Source organism: Ranitomeya variabilis, chromosome 5, assembly GCF_051348905.1.
Source record: "Ranitomeya variabilis isolate aRanVar5 chromosome 5, aRanVar5.hap1, whole genome shotgun sequence".
NCBI classification, from domain to species: Eukaryota; Metazoa; Chordata; class Amphibia; order Anura; family Dendrobatidae; genus Ranitomeya; species Ranitomeya variabilis.
The window spans coordinates 625,945,903-625,965,951 of record NC_135236.1 but is presented as its reverse complement, the minus strand read 5'-3'; positions in this window follow the sequence as shown (position 1 = coordinate 625,965,951).

The following is a 20,049-nucleotide window of genomic DNA, read 5'->3' as shown; positions in this document are numbered from 1 at the left end:
AGGTGAATATCGCACAGCGCTACGCTCCCCTCCCCATTATACTCACCTGCTCCTGGCGCGGTGCAGTCCCTGCTTCCTCGACGCTCATTACAGTAATGAATATGTGGCTCCACCCCTATGGGAGGTGGAGCCGCATATTCATAACTGTAATGAGCGGTACCATGTGACCGCTCACTACAGGAACAAGCTGGGGCGCCAGGGAGCAGGGACCTGCAGGGACCACGCCAGGAGCAGGTGAGTATAATTAGACAGCCCCCGTTCCCCCTCCCCTGCCATCCCCTGGGTATGACTCGAGTATAAGCCGAGAGGTTGACTTTCAGCCCAAAAAAGTGGGCTGAAAATCTCAGCTTATACTCGAGTATATACGGTAATTGAGTTAGAGTATCTAAAATCAAGATTTAATAAATCGGGTCATAGTGACTCGGGAGCAATACAAGTGTATAGTACATGGGAACAAAACAGCAGGGCTAGGTGATGTCTTTCATCTTCACTTTTCATGTCCATCTAGTACAGACTGCCATCACTTCTTTCAGCCAGGGCTCATTTTGCAGGAAATAGCACATCTGGAGCATTGCTTGCAGAGCACATTACTTAATTTTTCCCAACATCTACACTACACCAGATGAAGGAAAAAAAGCAACATAGTGTTGCTCTGCATAGTAACAGGACCCCCCATTGAAAACAGTATCCTCAAAAAATAAAATACATGACTGCAGTAATAATATCCCTTAATTAGCCCCTATGGTAATAATATCCTTCATCCTGGCCCTCTTGTGTCTCATTCCTGGCTCCAGCCATATGTTCTCCCATCCTGCCCTCATTAGTATCCATTCTCCCCATGTGATGCCCCATCCTGCCCCATATGATCTCACCACTCTGTCCCATCTATCTCCATCCTGCCCCATCTGTCCCATGATCCTGTACCATGTGTCTTCATCCTGCCCCATATGATCTCACCACTCTGTCCCATCTTTCTACATCCTGCCCCATCTGTCCCACGATCCTGTACCATGTGTCTCCATCCTGCCCCATATGATCTCACCACTCTGTGCCATCTATCTCCATCCTGCCCCATCTGTCCCATGATCCTGTACCATGTGTCTCCATCCTGCCCCATATGATCTCACCACTCTGTCCCATCTATCTCCATCCTGCCCCATCTGTCCCATGATCCTGTACCATGTGTCTTCATCCTGCCCCATATGATCTCACCACTCTGTCCCATCTTTCTACATCCTGCCCCATCTGTCCCACGATCCTGTACCATGTGTCTCCATCCTGCCCCATATGATCTCACCACTCTGTACCATCTATCTCCATCCTGCCCCATCTGTCCCATGATCCTTCACCATGTGTCTCCATCCTTCCCCATGTGTCTCCATCCTGCCCCATCTATTTCCATCTGTCCCATCTGTCTCCATACCTCACTGTCTCCATACTTCCATATCTGTCTCCATCCTGCCCATGATCCTGCACCACATGTCTGCATCCTGCACCATATCTCCATCCTGGCCCATGATACTGCACCATGTGTCTCCATCCAGCCCCATGTTCCTGCCCCATCTGTCTCCATCCTTCCCTATCTGTCTCCATCCTGCCCCATTATCCTGCACCATGTGTCGCCATACTGCTCCATCTGTCTCCATCCTGTCCCACGATCCTGCCCCATCTGTCTCCATCCTGCCCCATCTGTCTTCATCCTGCCCCATGTTCCTGCCCCATCTGTCTTCATCCTGCCCCATCTGTCTCCATCCTGCCCATGATTCTGCACCATCTGTCTCCATCCTGCCCCATCTGTCTCCATTCTGTCAGTGCAGGTGCATGATCATGAGGCAGGATGAAGACAGATGAGGCAGGATGAAGAGAGATGGGGCAGGATGGAGACAGATGGTCCATGTTTCTACATCCTGCCATCCAAACTTATTGCGGCTTGCCGCTTTCAATATAAAAGAAAAAAAAACACTTTCTCCTTACCTGGCCGCGGTCCAGCGCCGACGTCCACCCTAGGCATTTCAAGCGCGTACTCGCCGGTGAATGACAATGACGTCATACCCCGGCGACGTGTGCACTGACATCAGCTGCCAGCCTCCTATTGGCTGGCGGCTTTTAACTATTGCCGTGTGGGCCCACACGCCTATACAGTTTAGCTGAACCTGCATCTCAGTCTCAGGTTCAGTTACTGCACTGACAGACGCCTGCTGCTGGGGCCCGATGAGAAGAAGTGGCAGGACCCATTGTGGGCCCCCTCTGCTCATCGGGCCCCATACGCCAGTCAAGGCAGTAATGCCCTGATGGCGGCCCTGCCTAAACCTCATATTTATTGAACATGCCTTTCCTAGGTGACAACACTGCTATTCTTAATGTAAATTACACAATAAAAACTCCCTTGAGCAATCCAACTAGATAATAAGATATCATGACCTCACAAAATGCAGTGAAGTAGAAGCAATTAAAGGGTTTTTGGTAAATGAGGTCATATTGTTAGAACCCAATTCCTGGGACCAGCACGAATGGTTAGAACAAATGGGACCCTGGTCCTTCATATCATTTACCTGCATAGTATTGCGCCTATCATCTGTGCAGGGAATTACAACACATCTCCATGTGCTTAAATGGTGTCAAAGGGGAGTTACATATAGTAAAATTCACTATAGTGCAATAATACCGTCATGTCCCTTTAAATTATCAGTGACTTCTGTCACCATGGCAATAAACAGCCAGTAGGATTGTTAGATTTGAATTTGAAAAAAACACAAACGTCAGTTATTCTCAGTCTGTTCTATCTCAGCAGAGAGTGAAGACGGACACCTGCGATCACCGCGACATTTCAGGTACAAACCTGTAATATTATATAAGTGACGGCTGATTATCTCATCACATATTCATACAGAATAACCCGAGATGTTCTGTTACTAATTGTTCTTATTTACCCCAATACTTCACATACAGACATGTACATGATGAGGAGCCGGCGGCTGATACTCCGCTGTCTCCACTTGTCACATCTTATTGGATGGGTCCAATATTTAACATCAGCTCCGTCCTCCATAGAGAACGGCGCCTGCAGAGCGGAGAACGGACCGAAGTCGTTTATTCCGAATATTCCTCCATTAAATCAAGTGCTCCATATACAGCACAGAATAATGGGGGAGGGCAGACATTGGATATAGAACCGTCATATCCTGCACATTGCCCAATGTTGCCTTTGCCCCGGCAATGCCTCCTAAACACACAGACCGTGTTTCCCAACGTTTCCAGTAACAGTACACCCTGGTCAATGAGCCCAAAACCTATTCTGACTGTTCTGCTATTTTACAGGATTTTGATAGATTTCGACACGAGTGAAGACCACAGCGAGACCATGTGGACCGGACCTTCATCCTGCGTTGGATCCGGTGAGATTCCTCACACTGTTAGACGACCATTCTCTGTCCTGTGGTCAGACGGCTCCCAACGGCTTCACCTTTCTTTATCTTTGGGGTGTGTCAGGTTTCCAGTAATTTGGGGGGTAAATATAGACCTGCAGATATTTGCTGTAAAAAATACCAGAAAGCTAAACTGGTCCCCAACAGAGGCTGACATCGCCGGTCTGAGCAGAACGTGAGCTCCATAGGTAGAGAGGGGAATCCTATCACTGGCCATGAAGGCTACAGAAGGATTGCATCTTCCATGTACAAAACACATTTTCTAGCTTCTTCTTACTGACATTTCTGCTCCTAGCACTTAGTGGGATGGTTAGCAATATGGCGATCAGTAGTGCCGCTCTGTCACATCCTCTCTGTACGGTCATGGGTGATCCTTCTATTTGGTTCTTTTCTCTGCAGAGGATATCACACCGGAGGAGGCATTCAGAAGACTGGCCTTCTGTATGAAGTTTCTGCCGTCACCCCTCTACAAGATGGAGGTTAGTGAGAAGACTGTACTGCTGCCTATAATTTTACAAGGGTGTATAGGAATGTCTTATTACATGAGTAACGTAATCTGCTGTCTTCTTAGCGCCTCATGCCGACCAGCCCAGAAGCCCAGAAGAAGTATACAACAAGTAAACCGAAAAATGCCCTCCTGGCCAGCAAAGGGCTAACCTCTATGCCATGATGCATAAACCTATAAACAATGTGCTAAGTTGCAAGATGGAAAGGACGCTAATGAATAACAAAAGAGCAACCAAGCAGAAAGAGGTACCAAAACTAGAATAAATTTTATTTAAGTGTCAAATACACAAAAGAGCAATAATTATACATGGACAAAAACAGTGAGAGGAAAAAGAAAACATGCCAATGAATGCCAACAGCCAACAAGATGTAGGAGGGTGGCTGGGGAAGGACACAGCAAGTCCAGATAATCTGAACACACCACTGCCGGAAAAACGCCCAAAGGAAAAAACAATTTGAAATAACCAATAATGCTAAGCATAAATACTGAATCTGCACACTGTAAGAAGCATCTCCTAAACAGATAAAGTGAGTGCTAAGAATAGCAAATAGATCCGAGGAGCAGCTCTAACAGGTAAAATACCATCAGAACCTGTGCAGATTCAAGGTAGGGCAAGCAATTATATTCAGCGCCAAACCACCAGTCCTAGGCGTAGAATATATATACTGGGCAAATAGCCAAAATATTACCTTGCGACATGGCGGGCACCGGATTCCGGCGTGGTGTGGGCAGGAGAGGGCCTCGACGCACGTTTCGCCGAGCAGGCTTCGTCAGGAGGCAACAAGGCACGAATATGAAGAGCAGCCTGCACCATCCATGAAGACCAGGATCACAGAACAAGAGGCAAGGGCAATGCGAGCTAAAGTACTGTGTATGGACCTGGATGAAGAGCAGAGAACCCAAAAAGAAGAAAGGAAGAAAACAGAGGTCAAAATCACAATTAAGATCGGCGCCAGAAGAGAGACCACAACAGAGGCAAGAAGAAGCAGCAGGACAGAGGCCAGAAGAAGCAGCAGGACAGAGGCCAGAAGAAGCAGCAGGACAGAGGCCAGAAGAAGCAGCAGGACAGAGGCCAGAAGAAGCAGCAGGACCACGCAGTGCCACATCCTCCAATACATCAACCAGTATTTGAGAGGAAAGAAGAACATCATCTGGACAATCCTGCTAGGACCTCTCAGCCGATAACATCACATACGGCAAATACTGGGAGGTAAGTATAACAAAAGAATAGTAATAAGAGTGGTATAATAATATTAGAGCAGCAGTATATTAATATTAGTAGGAAAAACTGTAAGAGTAGGGACCTTATTATTGGTAGGGGCGTAGCATTAATAATAATTAATAATATAAACAATTAGTTACAGTAGTATAAATAGGATATAGAGAAGTAGTTGCCATAACAAGGTAGTCAGCTAGTATTAACCACTATTCTATTAATATAACACAATATACACATTTTATTAGAATTAGGCGGCTTGATCCAGGGTTCTAGGACTGATCGCCTTTTCCCGGGGTCAAGAAGGAATTTTTCCCTTCAGACACAGATTGGCTGAAAGTGTCCAAGGGTTTTTGCCTTCTTCTGGATCAAAAGCATATACATAGTATAGTAGTAATATTTATAGTAGAAAAGGTACAATAGTCTTTTTATAGTAATAGAAAAAAATAATTAAAGCTGCAGTGGTAGAATATTTATAATAAGGAAGAAAAAGCTAAATAATTATAATAGTTATTAAATTAGTATTCTAATAGTAAAATATAGTAATTTTAGTTTCAATATTAGAATTTACATTACCTAAAATAGACACAATAGTAAATAAACAACGGATAATGTGGGATAATAACAATAATAATAATAAATAAATAATAATAGATAATGTGGGAGGATAATAATAATCATATTATTAGTAGTAGGGTTTGATCCAGGGTTCTAGGACTGATCGCCTTTTCCCGGGGTCAAGAAGGAATTTTTTCCCTGAGTCACAAATTGGCTGAGTGTGTCCAGGGTTTTTTGCCTTCTTCTGGATCAACAACATTAGACATAGGGGCTTTATTAATACCGGTTAGTGTAGTGTTAGTGTAGGGTCCCATCTGAAGAGGTCGCCTTGTCGTTGGCAGATGGGCTCGCACAATTTGATCAAAATGTGCGCTAAGAACCTCACGTTTCTAGGAGCTGTGTAATAAATGTGGCCGTTTACATATTTGCGCTGGCAGAATTTTGTTGCCTCTTTTCTTTCTGCTTTTGCATTGCGGCTACAGCAGCTGCTCTTGCACATTTATTTCAGTTTGGTTGTGTTAGTTACTTTCTGTCTGGATTAACACCTTTAGACATAGTTACATAGTTACATAGTTATTAAGGTTGAAGGAAGACTGTAAGTCCATCTAGTTCAACCCATAGCCTAACCTAACATGCCCTAACATGTTGATCCAGAGGAAGGCAAAAAAAAACATGTGGCAAAGAGTAACTCCACCATGGGGAAAAAAATTCCTTCCCGACCCCACATACGGCAATCAGACTAGTTCCCTGGATCAACGCCTTATCAAGGAATCTAGTGTATATACCCTGTAACATTATACTTTTCCAGAAAGGAATCCAGTCCCCTCTTAAATTTAATTAATCACTCATTACAACATCATACGGCAGAGAGTTCCATAGTCTCACTGCTCTTACAGTAAAGAATCCGCGTCTGTTATTATGCTTATGCAAGTGGGATAGCTGCGGAGACACCATCACGTGTTTCTCAACGCAAGCAGTGAATAGCCAGGCCTTTCCCCGGGAAGGAACAACCACGGGAAGGGCAGCATCCAATACAGGAAAACCACCTATGCCAAGCATGGTATCCATCCACAGACAGCTGTTTTGGGGTGTTTGCCCCTCATCAGTGTGGAGTAGGAATCTGGCTATTAGGAGCAGTGCCTAGTAAAAGGCTATAAAGGCACAGAAGATTGGCCTCGGGGAGACCAAAACATCCAACACCGCGGAGACACCATCACGTGTTTCTCAACGCAGTGATCCAGAACACTGCCCCTATCCCTTATGGGAAATATGCAAATGCATGTGGGATAGCTGCGGAGACACCATCACGTGTTTCTCAACGCAAGCAGTGAATAGCCAGGCCTTTCCCCGGGAAGGAACAGCCACGGGAAGGGCAGCATCCAATACAGGAAAACCACCTATGCCAAGCATGGTATCCATCCACAGACAGCTGTTTCGGGGTGTTTGCCCCTCATCACTGCGTTGAGAAACACGTGATGGTGTCTCCGCGGTGTTGGATGTTTTGGTCTCCCCGAGGCCAATCGTCTGTGCCTTTATAGCCTTTTACTAGGCACTGCTCCTAATAGCCAGATTCCTACTCCACACTGATGAGGGGCAAACACCCCGAAACAGCTGTCTGTGGATGGATACCATGCTTGGCATAGGTGGTTTTCCTGTATTGGATGCTGCCCTTCCCGTGGTTGTTCCTTCCCGGGGAAAGGCCTGGCTATTCACTGCTTGCGTTGAGAAACACGTGATGGTGTCTCCGCAGCTGTCCCACATGCATTTGCATATTTCCCATAAGGGATAGGGGCAGTGTTCTGGATCACTGTGTTGAGAAACACGTGATGGTGTCTCCGCGGTGTTGGATGTTTTGGTCTCCCCGAGGCCAATCGTCTGTGCCTTTATAGCCTTTTACTAGGCACTGCTCCTAATAGCCAGATTCCTACTCCACACTGATGAGGGGCAAACACCCCGAAACAGCTGTCTGTGGATGGATACCATGCTTGGCATAGGTGGTTTTCCTGTATTGGATGCTGCCCTTCCTGTGGTTGTTCCTTCCCGGGGAAAGGCCTGGCTATTCACTGCTTGCGTTGAGAAACACGTGATGGTGTCGCCGCAGCTATCCCACATGCATTTGCATATTTCCCATAAGGGATAGGGGCAGTGTTCTGGATCACTGCGTTGAGAAACACGTGATGGTGTCTCCGCGGTGTTGGATGTTTTGGTCTCCCCGAGGCCAATCGTCTGTGCCTTTATATGTTATTATGCTTAAACCTTCTTTCCTCCAGACGTAGAGGATGCCCCCTTGTCCCTGTCTCAGGTCTATGATTAAAAAGATCATCAGAAAGGTCTTTGTACTGTCCCCTCATATATTTATACATTAACATAAGATCACCCCTTAGCCTTCGTTTTTCCAAACTAAATAGCCCCAAGTGTAATAACCTATCTTGGTATTGCAGGCCCCCCAGTCCTCTAATAACCTTGGTCGCTCTTCTCTGCACCCGCTCCAGTTCAGCTATGTCTTTCTTATACACCGGAGACCAGAACTGTCCACAGTATTCTAATTCATTGTGACCTTACAACTAGTTAGTAATAATTTAAGTACGGATGTAGGGTAAAATTGGTGATAATTTTAGATACTGAGAGAAATTATGCTACAATTCGTGTTATTTTATTTTTTTAAGAAAACCACATTCCCACGTTTCCTTTATGCTTCCAAGTTTGATATCAAAGGCACCATATGAACATTCATATTCATGTTCAGCTTTTGATTCTTAGCTAGGTCTGCCTGATCCCTACAGAAATGTCAGTAGTAAACGGACAAACCTCACATGTAACACCCATTGTCCGATGCATAACTGTAACAAGTAACCATATAGCCCAGCGCTGGAGTTATACTCTACACTATCTTCACATTCAGAAGTAGGACACCAAATACTCTCCTCTGTCTAATATGTCTTACCCTCCACAGTTCTGGATTGAAATGGGTTGTCTGGTGTATAGCGCCACTCTTCTCTTTAGGCTGTGTTTGGTATTGCAATAATAAATGTATTGTAATTCAAAGGAAGAAGGAATAAACATTGCTGGACGAATCATCAGCAATCTGAAAAACACTGGCGATTTAATATCGATAGTAACTAATGTAGATGAACTTATAATGCCCCCCATTCTGAGCCCCTTCTTGGTATAATGTCCCCCATTCTGAGCCCCTTCTTGGTATAATGTCTCCCAATCTGAGCCCCTTCATGGTATTACATCCCCCATCCTGGGCCCCTTCCTGGTATTATGTCCCCCATCCTGGGCCCCTTCTTGGTATAATGCCCCCCATTCTAAGCTCCTTCTTGGTATAATGCCCCCTATTCTGAGCCCCTTCCTGGTATAATGCCCCCCATTCTGAGCCTCTTCTTGGTATAATACCCCCCATTCTGAGCCACTTCTTGGTATAATGCCCCCCATTCTGAGCCCCTTCCTGGTATAATGCCCCTATTCTGAGCCCCTTCTTGATATAATGTCCCCCTTCTGAGCCCCTTCTTGGTATAATGTCCCCCATTCTGAGCCCATTCTTGGTATAATGTCTACCATTCTGAGCCCCTTCTTGGTATAATGTCCCACATTCTGAGCCCCTTCTTGGTATAATGCCCCCCATTCTGAGCCCCTTCTTGGTATAATGTCCCCCATTCTGAGCCCCTTCTTGGTACAATGCCCCCCATTCTGAGCCCCTTCCTGGTATAATGCCCCCCATTCTGAGCCCCTTCTTGGTATAATGCCCCCCATTCTGAGCCCCTTCTTGGTATAATGCCCCCCATTCTGAGCCTCTTCCTGGTATAATGCCCCCATTCTGAGCCCCTTCTTGATATAATGTCCCCCTTCTGAGGCCCTTCTTGGTATAATGTCCGCCATTCTGAGCCCCTTCTTGGTATAATGTCCCCCTTTCTGAGCCCCTTCTTGGTATAATGTCCCCCATTCTGTGCCCATTCCTGGTGATACATAATACTATTATTAAATAGAGTGACACTGATCCACAAGTGAATAATTGTTTAGTAGGTAACCAGATCTCATATATTAGCGCTTTGCTATCTCTACGCTTGGACGTGTTTTATTCAATACCCTCTACTACTGATGTCCACACTAAATGCTTTATGCTGGGTATATAAATACCCAGATGTCTGTCCAATCTTACACATCTGAACAGGGATCTGAGTAAGTTGTTTACACCGACAGATATTTCCTTCTGATAGAACCAATTCTCACCACCTTCATCATCCTAAATTAAAACTCATCTATTCTCATTCACTGTGACCGGCAGAACATTTTTCTTCTGGCAGATTTCAATCTGATCAATTGGCAATTTACACCAATTTAGATCTGTCACGGTCTTGATTCATCTTATTGTCAGGATTTATCTTGAAAGTCTGTTTGTTTTTTCATTTTTTTGTAAACAATGTAAAACTATAGATATCCCATCTACGGACCCAAGCATCGGCACATTGTGTATTAGTTAAAAAAATACTCAAATCCTACTTTTTATAGCTCTCCTTTAAACGAATATGTGGAAATTACCATAAAAAATGCAATCACGACTGAGGTTGTATTCGCACATCCATTTTCATATCCTCCTCCCGTGTGTCATCGGTTTCGCCTCCCTTTTTTAAAAAACTGAAGGAGGTAAACTGCTGACATTTCTTTTTTCATTGACCATTAGCAATAGATCAGTTAAAAATACATAGAAAATAAGTTAAAATGGACGTATTCCAAATGTATTTGTTTTTAAGGCTCCTGGTACACTTCAGACGTTTTCATCAGTGCCTTTTCAGTGGGTCAGTTATTCCCATCAATGCTTTTTCAGTGGGTCAGTTATTCCCATCAATGCCTTTTCAGTGGGTCAGTTATTCCCATCAATGCTTTTTCAGTGGGTCAGTTATTCCCATCAATGCTTTTTCAGTGGGTCAGTTATTTCCATCAATGCTTTTTCAGTTGGTCAGTTGTTCCCATCAATGCTTTTTCAGTAGGTAAGTTGTTCCCATCAATGCTTTTTCAGTTGGTCAGTTGTTCCCATCAATGCTTTTTCAGTGGGTCAGTTATTCCCATCAATGCTTTTTCAGTGTGTCAGTTATTCCCATCAATGCTTTTTCAGTGGGTCAGTTGTTCCCATCAATGCTTTTTCAGTGGGTCAGTTGTTCCCATCAATGCTTTTTCAGTGGGTCAGTTATTCCCATCAATGCTTTTTCAGTGGGTAAGTTATTCCCGTCAGTGCTTTTTCAGTGGGTCAGTTATTCCCATCAATGCTTTTTCAGTGGGTCAGTTATTCCCATCAATGCTTTTTCAGTGGGTCAGTTATTCCCATCAATGCTTTTTCAGTTGGTCAGTTGTTCCCATCAATGCTTTTTCAGTTGGTCAGTTGTTCCCATCACTGCTTTTTCAGTGGGTCAGTTATTCCCATCAATGCTTTTTCAGTGGGTCAGTTATTCCCATCAATGCTTTTTCAGTGGGTCAGTTATTCCCATCAATGATTTTTCAGTTGGTAAGTTGTTCCCATCAATGCTTTTTCAGTGGGTCAGTTAATCCCATCAATGCTTTTTCAGTGGGTCAGTTATTCCCACCAGTGCTTTTTCAGTGGGTCAGTTATTCCCATCAGTGCTTTTTCAGTGGGTAAGTTATTCCCATCAATGCTTTTTCAGTTGGTCAGTTGTTCCCATCAATGCTTTTTCAGTTGGTCAGTTATTCCCATCATTGGTTTTTTAGTGGGTCAGTTATTCCCATCAGTGTTTTTTCAGTGGGTCAGTTATTCCCATCAATGCTTTTTCAGTGAGTCAGTTATTCCCATCAATGCTTTTTCAGTGGGCCATTTGTTCCCATCAATGCTTTTTCAGTTGGTCAGTTATTCCCATCATTGCTTTTTCAGTTGGTCAGTTGTTCCCATCAATGCTTTTTCAGTTGGTCAGTTGTTCCCATCAATGCTTTTTCAGTTGGTCAGTTGTTCCCATCAATGCTTTTTCAGTGGGTCAGTTATTTCCATCAGTGCTTTTTCAGTAGGTCAGTTATTCCCATCAATGCTTTTCCAGTGGGTCAGTTATTCCCATCAATGCTTTTTCAGTTGGTCAGTTGTTCCCATCAATGCTTTTTCAGTGGGTCAGTTATTCCCATCAATTCTTTTTCGGGGGGAAGTTATTCCCATCAGTGCTTTTTCAGTGGGTCAGTTATTCCCATCAATGCTTTTTCAGTGGGTCAGTTGTTCCCATCAATGCTTTTTCAGTGGGTCAGTTATTCCCATCAATGCTTTTTCAGTGGGTAAGTTATTCCCATCAATGCTTTTTCAGTTGGTCAGTTGTTCCCATCAATGCTTTTTCAGTTGGTCAGTTGTTCCCATCAATGCTTTTTCAGTGGGTCAGTTATTCCCATCAATGCTTTTTCAGTGGGTCAGTTATTCCCATCATTGCTTTTTCAGTTGGTCAGTTGTTCCCATCAATGCTCTTTCAGTTGGTCAGTTATTCCCATCATTGCTTTTTTAGTGGGTCAGTTATTCCCATCAGTGTTTTTTCAGTGGGTCAGTTATTCCCATCAATGCTTTTTCAGTGGGTTACTTATTCCCATCAATGCTTTTTCAGTGGGTCAGTTGTTCCCATCATTGCTTTTTCATTTGGTCAGTTATTCCCATCAATGCTTTTTCAGTGGGTCAGTTGTTCCCATCAATGCTCTTTCAGTTGGTCAGTTATTCCCATCATTGCTTTTTTAGTGGGTCAGTTATTCCCATCAGTGTTTTTTCAGTGGGTCAGTTATTCCCATCAATGCTTTTTCAGTGGGTTACTTATTCCCATCAATGCTTTTTCAGTGGGTCAGTTGTTCCCATCATTGCTTTTTCATTTGGTCAGTTATTCCCATCAATGCTTTTTCAGTGGGTCAGTTATTCCCATCAATGCTTTTTCAGTGGGTTACTTATTCCCATCAATGCTTTTTCAGTGGGTCAGTTGTTCCCATCATTGCTTTTTCATTTGGTCAGTTATTCCCATCAATGCTTTTTCAGTGGGTCAGTTATTCCCATCAATGCTTTTTCAGTGGGTCAGTTATTCCTATCAAAGCTTTTTCAGTTGGTCAGTTGTTCCCATCAATGCTTTTTCAGGGGGTCAGCTATTTCTATCAGTGCTTTTTCAGTGGGTCAGTTATTCCTATCAATGCTTTTTCAGTGGGTCAGGTATTCCCATCAATGCTTTTTCAGGGTGTCAGTTATTCCCATCAATGCTTTTTCAGTGGGTCAGTTGTTCCCATCAATGCTTTTTCAGTTGGTCAGTTGTTCCCATCAATGCTTTTTCAGTGGGTCAGTTATTCCCATCAATGCTTTTTCAGTGGGTCAGTTATTCCCATCAATGCTTTTTCAGTGGGTCAGTTATTCCCATCAATGATTTTTCAGTTGGTCAGTTGTTCCTGTTCCCATCAATGCTTTTTCAGTGGGTCAGTTATTCCCATCAATGCTTTTTCAGTGGGTCAGTTATTCCCATCAGTGCTTTTTCAGTGGGTCAGTTATTCCCATCAGTGCTTTTTCAGTGGGTAAGTTATTCCCATCAATGCTTTTTCAGTTGGTCAGTTGTTCCCATCAATGCTTTTTCAGTTGGTCAGTTATTCCCATCATTGCTTTTTTAGTGGGTCAGTTATTCCCATCAGTGTTTTTTTCAGTGGGTCAGTTATTCCCATCAATGCTTTTTCAGTGAGTCAGTTATTCCCATCAATGCTTTTTCAGTTGGTCATTTGTTCCCATCAATGCTTTTTCAGTTGGTCAGTTATTCCCATCATTGCTTTTTCAGTTGGTCAGTTGTTCCCATCAATGCTTTTTCAGTTGGTCAGTTGTTCCCATCAGTGCTTTTTCAGTTGGTCAGTTATTCCCATCATTGCTTTTTCAGTTGGTCAGTTGTTCCCATCATTGCTTTTTCAGTTGGTCAGTTGTTCCCATCAATGCTTTTTCAGTTGGTCAGTTGTTCCCATCATTGCTTTTTCAGTTGGTCAGTTGTTCCCATCAATGCTTTTTCAGTTGGTCAGTTGTTCCCATCAATGCTTTTTCAGTTGGTCAGTTGTTCCCATCAATGCTTTTTCAGTGGGTCAGTTATTTCCATCAGTGCTTTTTCAGTGGGTCAGTTATTCCCATCATTGCTTTTTCAGTTGGTCAGTTGTTCCCATCAATGCTCTTTCAGTTGGTCAATTATTCCCATCATTGCTTTTTTAGTGGGTCAGTTATTCCCATCAATGTTTTTTCAGTGGGTCAGTTATTCCCATCAATGCTTTTTCAGTGGGTTACTTTTTCCCATCAATGCTTTTTCAGTGGGTCAGTTGTTCCCATCATTGCTTTTTCATTTGGTCAGTAATTCTATCAATGCTTTTTCAGTGGGTCAGTTGTTCCCATCAATGCTCTTTCAGTTGGTCAGTTATTCCCATCATTGCTTTTTTAGTGGGTCAGTTATTCCCATCAGTGTTTTTTCAGTGGGTCAGTTATTCCCATCAATGCTTTTTCAGTGGGTTACTTATTCCCATCAATGCTTTTTCAGTGGGTCAGTTGTTCCCATCATTGCTTTTTCATTTGGTCAGTTATTCCCATCAATGCTTTTTCAGTGGGTCAGTTATTCCCATCAATGCTTTTTCAGTGGGTTACTTATTCCCATCAATGCTTTTTCAGTGGGTCAGTTGTTCCCATCATTGCTTTTTCATTTGGTCAGTTATTCCCATCAATGCTTTTTCAGTGGGTCAGTTATTCCCATCAATGCTTTTTCAGTGGGTCAGTTATTCCTATCAAAGCTTTTTCAGTTGGTCAGTTGTTCCCATCAATGCTTTTTCAGGGGGTCAGCTATTTCTATCAGTGCTTTTTCAGTGGGTCAGTTATTCCTATCAATGCTTTTTCAGTGGGTCAGGTATTCCCATCAATGCTTTTTCAGGGTGTCAGTTATTCCCATCAATGCTTTTTCAGTGGGTCAGTTGTTCCCATCAATGCTTTTTAAGTTGGTCAGTTGTTCCCATCAATGCTTTTTCAGTGGGTCAGTTATTCCCATCAATGCTTTTTCAGTGGGTCAGTTATTCCCATCAATGCTTTTTCAGTGGGTCAGTTATTCCCATCAATGATTTTTCAGTTGGTCAGTTGTTCCCATCAATGCTTTTTCAGTGGGTCAGTTATTCCCATCAATGCTTTTTCAGTGGGTCAGTTATTCCCATCAGTGCTTTTTCAGTGGGTCAGTTATTCCCATCAGTGCTTTTTCAGTGGGTAAGTTATTCCCATCAATGCTTTTTCAGTTGGTCAGTTGTTCCCATCAATGCTTTTTCAGTTGGTCAGTTATTCCCATCATTGCTTTTTTAGTGGGTCAGTTATTCCCATCAGTGTTTTTTTCAGTGGGTCAGTTATTCCCATCAATGCTTTTTCAGTGAGTCAGTTATTCCCATCAATGCTTTTTCAGTTGGTCATTTGTTCCCATCAATGCTTTTTCAGTTGGTCAGTTATTCCCATCATTGCTTTTTCAGTTGGTCAGTTGTTCCCATCAACGCTTTTTCAGTTGGTCAGTTGTTCCCATCAATGCTTTTTCAGTTGGTCAGTTATTCCCATCATTGCTTTTTCAGTTGGTCAGTTGTTCCCATCATTGCTTTTTCAGTTGGTCAGTTGTTCCCATCAATGCATTTTCAGTTGGTCAGTTGTTCCCATCAATGCTTTTTCAGTTGGTCAGTTGTTCCCATCAATGCTTTTTCAGTGGGTCAGTTGTTCCCATCAATGCTTTTTCAGTTGGTCAGTTGTTCCCATCAATGCTTTTTCAGTGGGTCAGTTATTCCCATCAATGCTTTTTCAGTGGGTCAGTTATTCCCATCAATGCTTTTTCAGTGGGTCAGTTATTCCCATCAATGATTTTTCAGTTGGTCAGTTGTTCCCATCAATGCTTTTTCAGTGGGTCAGTTATTCCCATCAATGCTTTTTCAGTGGGTCAGTTATTCCCATCAGTGCTTTTTCAGTAGGTCAGTTATTCCCATCAATGCTTTTTCAGTGGGTCAGTTATTCCCATCAATGCTTTTTCAGTTGGTCAGTTGTTCCCATCAATGCTTTTTCAGTGGGTCAGTTATTCCCATCAATGCTTTTTCGGGGGGAAGTTATTCCCATCAGTGCTTTTTCAGTGGGTCAGTTATTTCCATCAATGCTTTTTCAGTGGGTCAGTTGTTCCCATCAATGCTTTTTCAGTGGGTCAGTTATTCCCATCAATGCTTTTTCAGTGGGTAAGTTATTCCCATCAATGCTTTTTCAGTTGGTCAGTTGTTCCCATCAATGCTTTTTCAGTTGGTCAGTTGTTCCCATCAATGCTTTTTCAGTGGGTCAGTTATTCCCATCAATGCTTTTTCAGTGGGTCAGTTATTCCCATCATTGCTTTTTCAGTTGGTCAGTTGTTCCCATCAATGCTCTTTCCGTTGGTCAGTTATTCCCATCATTGCTTTTTTAGTGGGTCAGTTATTCTCATCAGTGTTTTTTCAGTGGGTCAGTTATTCCCATCAATGCTTTTTCAGTGGGTAAGTTATTCCCATCAATGCTTTTTCAGTGGGTCAGTTATTCCCATCAATGCTTTTTCAGTTGGTCAGTTGTTCCCATCAATGCTTTTTCAGTGGGTCAGTTATTCCCATCAATGCTTTTTCAGTGGGTCAGTTATTCCCATCATTGCTTTTTCAGTTGGTCAGTTGTTCCCATCAATGCTCTTTCCGTTGGTCAGTTATTCCCATCATTGCTTTTTTAGTGGGTCAGTTATTCTCATCAGTGTTTTTTCAGTGGGTCAGTTATTCCCATCATTGCTTTTTCAGTTGGTCAGTTGTTCCCATCAATGCTTTTTCAGTTGGTCAGTTGTTCCCATCAATGCTTTTTCAGTTGGTCAGTTGTTCCCATCAATGCTTTTTCAGTGGGTCAGTTATTTCCATCAGTGCTTTTTCAGTAGGTCAGTTATTCCCATCAATGCTTTTTCAGTGGGTCAGTTATTCCCATCAATGCTTTTTCAGTTGGTCAGTTGTTCCCATCAATGCTTTTTCAGTGGGTCAGTTATTCCCATCAATGCTTTTTCGGGGGGAAGTTATTCCCATCAGTGCTTTTTCAGTGGGTCAGTTATTTCCATCAATGCTTTTTCAGTGGGTCAGTTGTTCCCATCAATGCTTTTTCAGTGGGTCAGTTATTCCCATCAATGCTTTTTCAGTGGGTAAGTTATTCCCATCAATGCTTTTTCAGTTGGTCAGTTGTTCCCATCAATGCTTTTTCAGTTGGTCAGTTGTTCCCATCAATGCTTTTTCAGTGGGTCAGTTATTCCCATCAATGCTTTTTCAGTGGGTCAGTTATTCCCATCATTGCTTTTTCAGTTGGTCAGTTGTTCCCATCAATGCTCTTTCCGTTGGTCAGTTATTCCCATCATTGCTTTTTTAGTGGGTCAGTTATTCTCATCAGTGTTTTTTCAGTGGGTCAGTTATTCCCATCAATGCTTTTTCAGTGGGTAAGTTATTCCCATCAATGCTTTTTCAGTTGGTCAGTTGTTCCCATCAATGCTTTTTCAGTTGGTCAGTTGTTCCCATCAATGCTTTTTCAGTGGGTCAGTTATTCCCATCAATGCTTTTTCAGTGGGTCAGTTATTCCCATCATTGCTTTTTCAGTTGGTCAGTTGTTCCCATCAATGCTCTTTCCGTTGGTCAGTTATTCCCATCATTGCTTTTTTAGTGGGTCAGTTATTCTCATCAGTGTTTTTTCAGTGGGTCAGTTATTCCCATCAATGCTTTTTCAGTGGGTCAGTTATTCCCATCAATGCTTTTTCAGTGGGTCAGTTATTCCCATCAATGATTTTTCAGTTGGTCAGTTGTTCCCATCAATGCTTTTTCAGTGGGTCAGTTATTCCCATCAATGCTTTTTCAGTGGGTCAGTTATTCCCATCAGTGCTTTTTCAGTGGGTCAGTTATTCCCATCAGTGCTTTTTCAGTGGGTAAGTTATTCCCATCAATGCTTTTTCAGTTGGTCAGTTGTTCCCATCAATGCTTTTTCAGTTGGTCAGTTATTCCCATCATTGCTTTTTTAGTGGGTCAGTTATTCCCATCAGTGTTTTTTTCAGTGGGTCAGTTATTCCCATCAATGCTTTTTCAGTGAGTCAGTTATTCCCATCAATGCTTTTTCAGTTGGTCATTTGTTCCCATCAATGCTTTTTCAGTTGGTCAGTTATTCCCATCATTGCTTTTTCAGTTGGTCAGTTGTTCCCATCAATGCTTTTTCAGTTGGTCAGTTGTTCCCATCAATGCTTTTTCAGTTGGTCAGTTGTTCCCATCAATGCTTTTTCAGTTGGTCAGTTGTTCCCATCAATGCTTTTTCAGTTGGTCAGTTGTTCCCATCAATGCTTTTTCAGTGGGTCAGTTATTTCCATCAGTGCTTTTTCAGTAGGTCAGTTATTCCCATCAATGCTTTTTCAGTGGGTCAGTTATTCCCATCAATGCTTTTTCAGTGGGTCAGTTATTCCCATCATTGCTTTTTCAGTTGGTCAGTTGTTCCCATCAATGCTCTTTCAGTTGGTCAGTTATTCCCATCATTGCTTTTTTAGTGGGTCAGTTATTCCCATCAGTGTTTTTTCAGTGGGTCAGTTATTCCCATCAATGCTTTTTCAGTGGGTTACTTATTCCCATCAATGCTTTTTCAGTGGGTCAGTTGTTCCCATCATTGCTTTTTCATTTGGTCAGTTATTCCCATCAATGCTTTTTCAGTGGGTCAGTTATTCCCATCAATGCTTTTTCAGTGGGTTACTTATTCCCATCAATGCTTTTTCAGTGGGTCAGTTGTTCCCATCATTGCTTTTTCATTTGGTCAGTTATTCCCATCAATGCTTTTTCAGTGAGTCAGTTATTCCCATCAATGCTTTTTCAGTGGGTCAGTTATTCCTATCAAAGCTTTTTCAGTTGGTCAGTTGTTCCCATCAATGCTTTTTCAGGGGGTCAGCTATTTCTATCAGTGCTTTTTCAGTGGGTCAGTTATTCCTATCAATGCTTTTTCAGTGGGTCAGGTATTCCCATCAATGCTTTTTCAGGGTGTCAGTTATTCCCATCAATGCTTTTTCAGTGGGTCAGTTGTTCCCATCAATGCTTTTTCAGGGGGTCAGCTATTTCTATCAGTGCTTTTTCAGTGGGTCAGTTATTCCTATCAATGCTTTTTCAGTGGGTCAGGTATTCCCATCAATGCTTTTTCAGGGTGTCAGTTATTCCCATCAATGCTTTTTCAGTGGGTCAGTTGTTCCCATCAATGCTTTTTCAGTTGGTCAGTTGTTCCCATCAATGCTTTTTCAGTGGGTCAGTTATTCCCATCAGTGCTTTTTCAGTGGGTCAGTTATTCCCATCAGTGCTTTTTCAGTGGGTAAGTTATTCCCATCAATGCTTTTTCAGTTGGTCAGTTGTTCCCATCAATGCTTTTTCAGTTGGTCAGTTATTCCCATCATTGCTTTTTTAGTGGGTCAGTTATTCCCATCAGTGTTTTTTTCAGTGGGTCAGTTATTCCCATCAATGCTTTTTCAGTGAGTCAGTTATTCCCATCAATGCTTTTTCAGTTGGTCATTTGTTCCCATCAATGCTTTTTCAGTTGGTCAGTTATTCCCATCATTGCTTTTTCAAATGGTCAGTTGTTCCCATCAACGCTTTTTCAGTTGGTCAGTTGTTCCCATCAATGCTTTTTCAGTTGGTCAGTTATTCCCATCATTGCTTTTTCAGTTGGTCAGTTGTTCCCATCATTGCTTTTTCAGTTGGTCAGTTGTTCCCATCAATGCTTTTTCAGTTGGTCAGTTGTTCCCATCAATGCTTTTTCAGTTGGTCAGTTGTTCCCATCAATGCTTTTTCAGTGGGTCAGTTGTTCCCATCAATGCTTTTTCAGTGAGTCAGTTATTCCCATCAATGCTTTTTCAGTTGGTCATTTGTTCCCATCAATGCTTTTTCAGTTGGTCAGTTATTCCCATCATTGCTTTTTCAGTTGGTCAGTTGTTCCCATCAATGCTTTTTCAGTTGGTCAGTTGTTCCCATCAATGCTTTTTCAGTTGGTCAGTTATTCCCATCATTGCTTTTTCAGTTGGTCAGTTGTTCCCATCATTGCTTTTTCAGTTGGTCAGTTGTTCCCATCAATGCTTTTTCAGTTGGTCAGTTGTTCCCATCATTGCTTTTTCAGTTGGTCAGTTGTTCCCATCAATGCTTTTTCAGTTGGTCAGTTGTTCCCATCAATGCTTTTTCAGTTGGTCAGTTGTTCCCATCAATGCTTTTTCAGTGGGTCATTTATTTCCATCAGTGCTTTTTCAGTAGGTCAGTTATTCCCATCAATGCTTTTCCAGTGGGTCAGTTATTCCCATCAATGCTTTTTCAGTTGG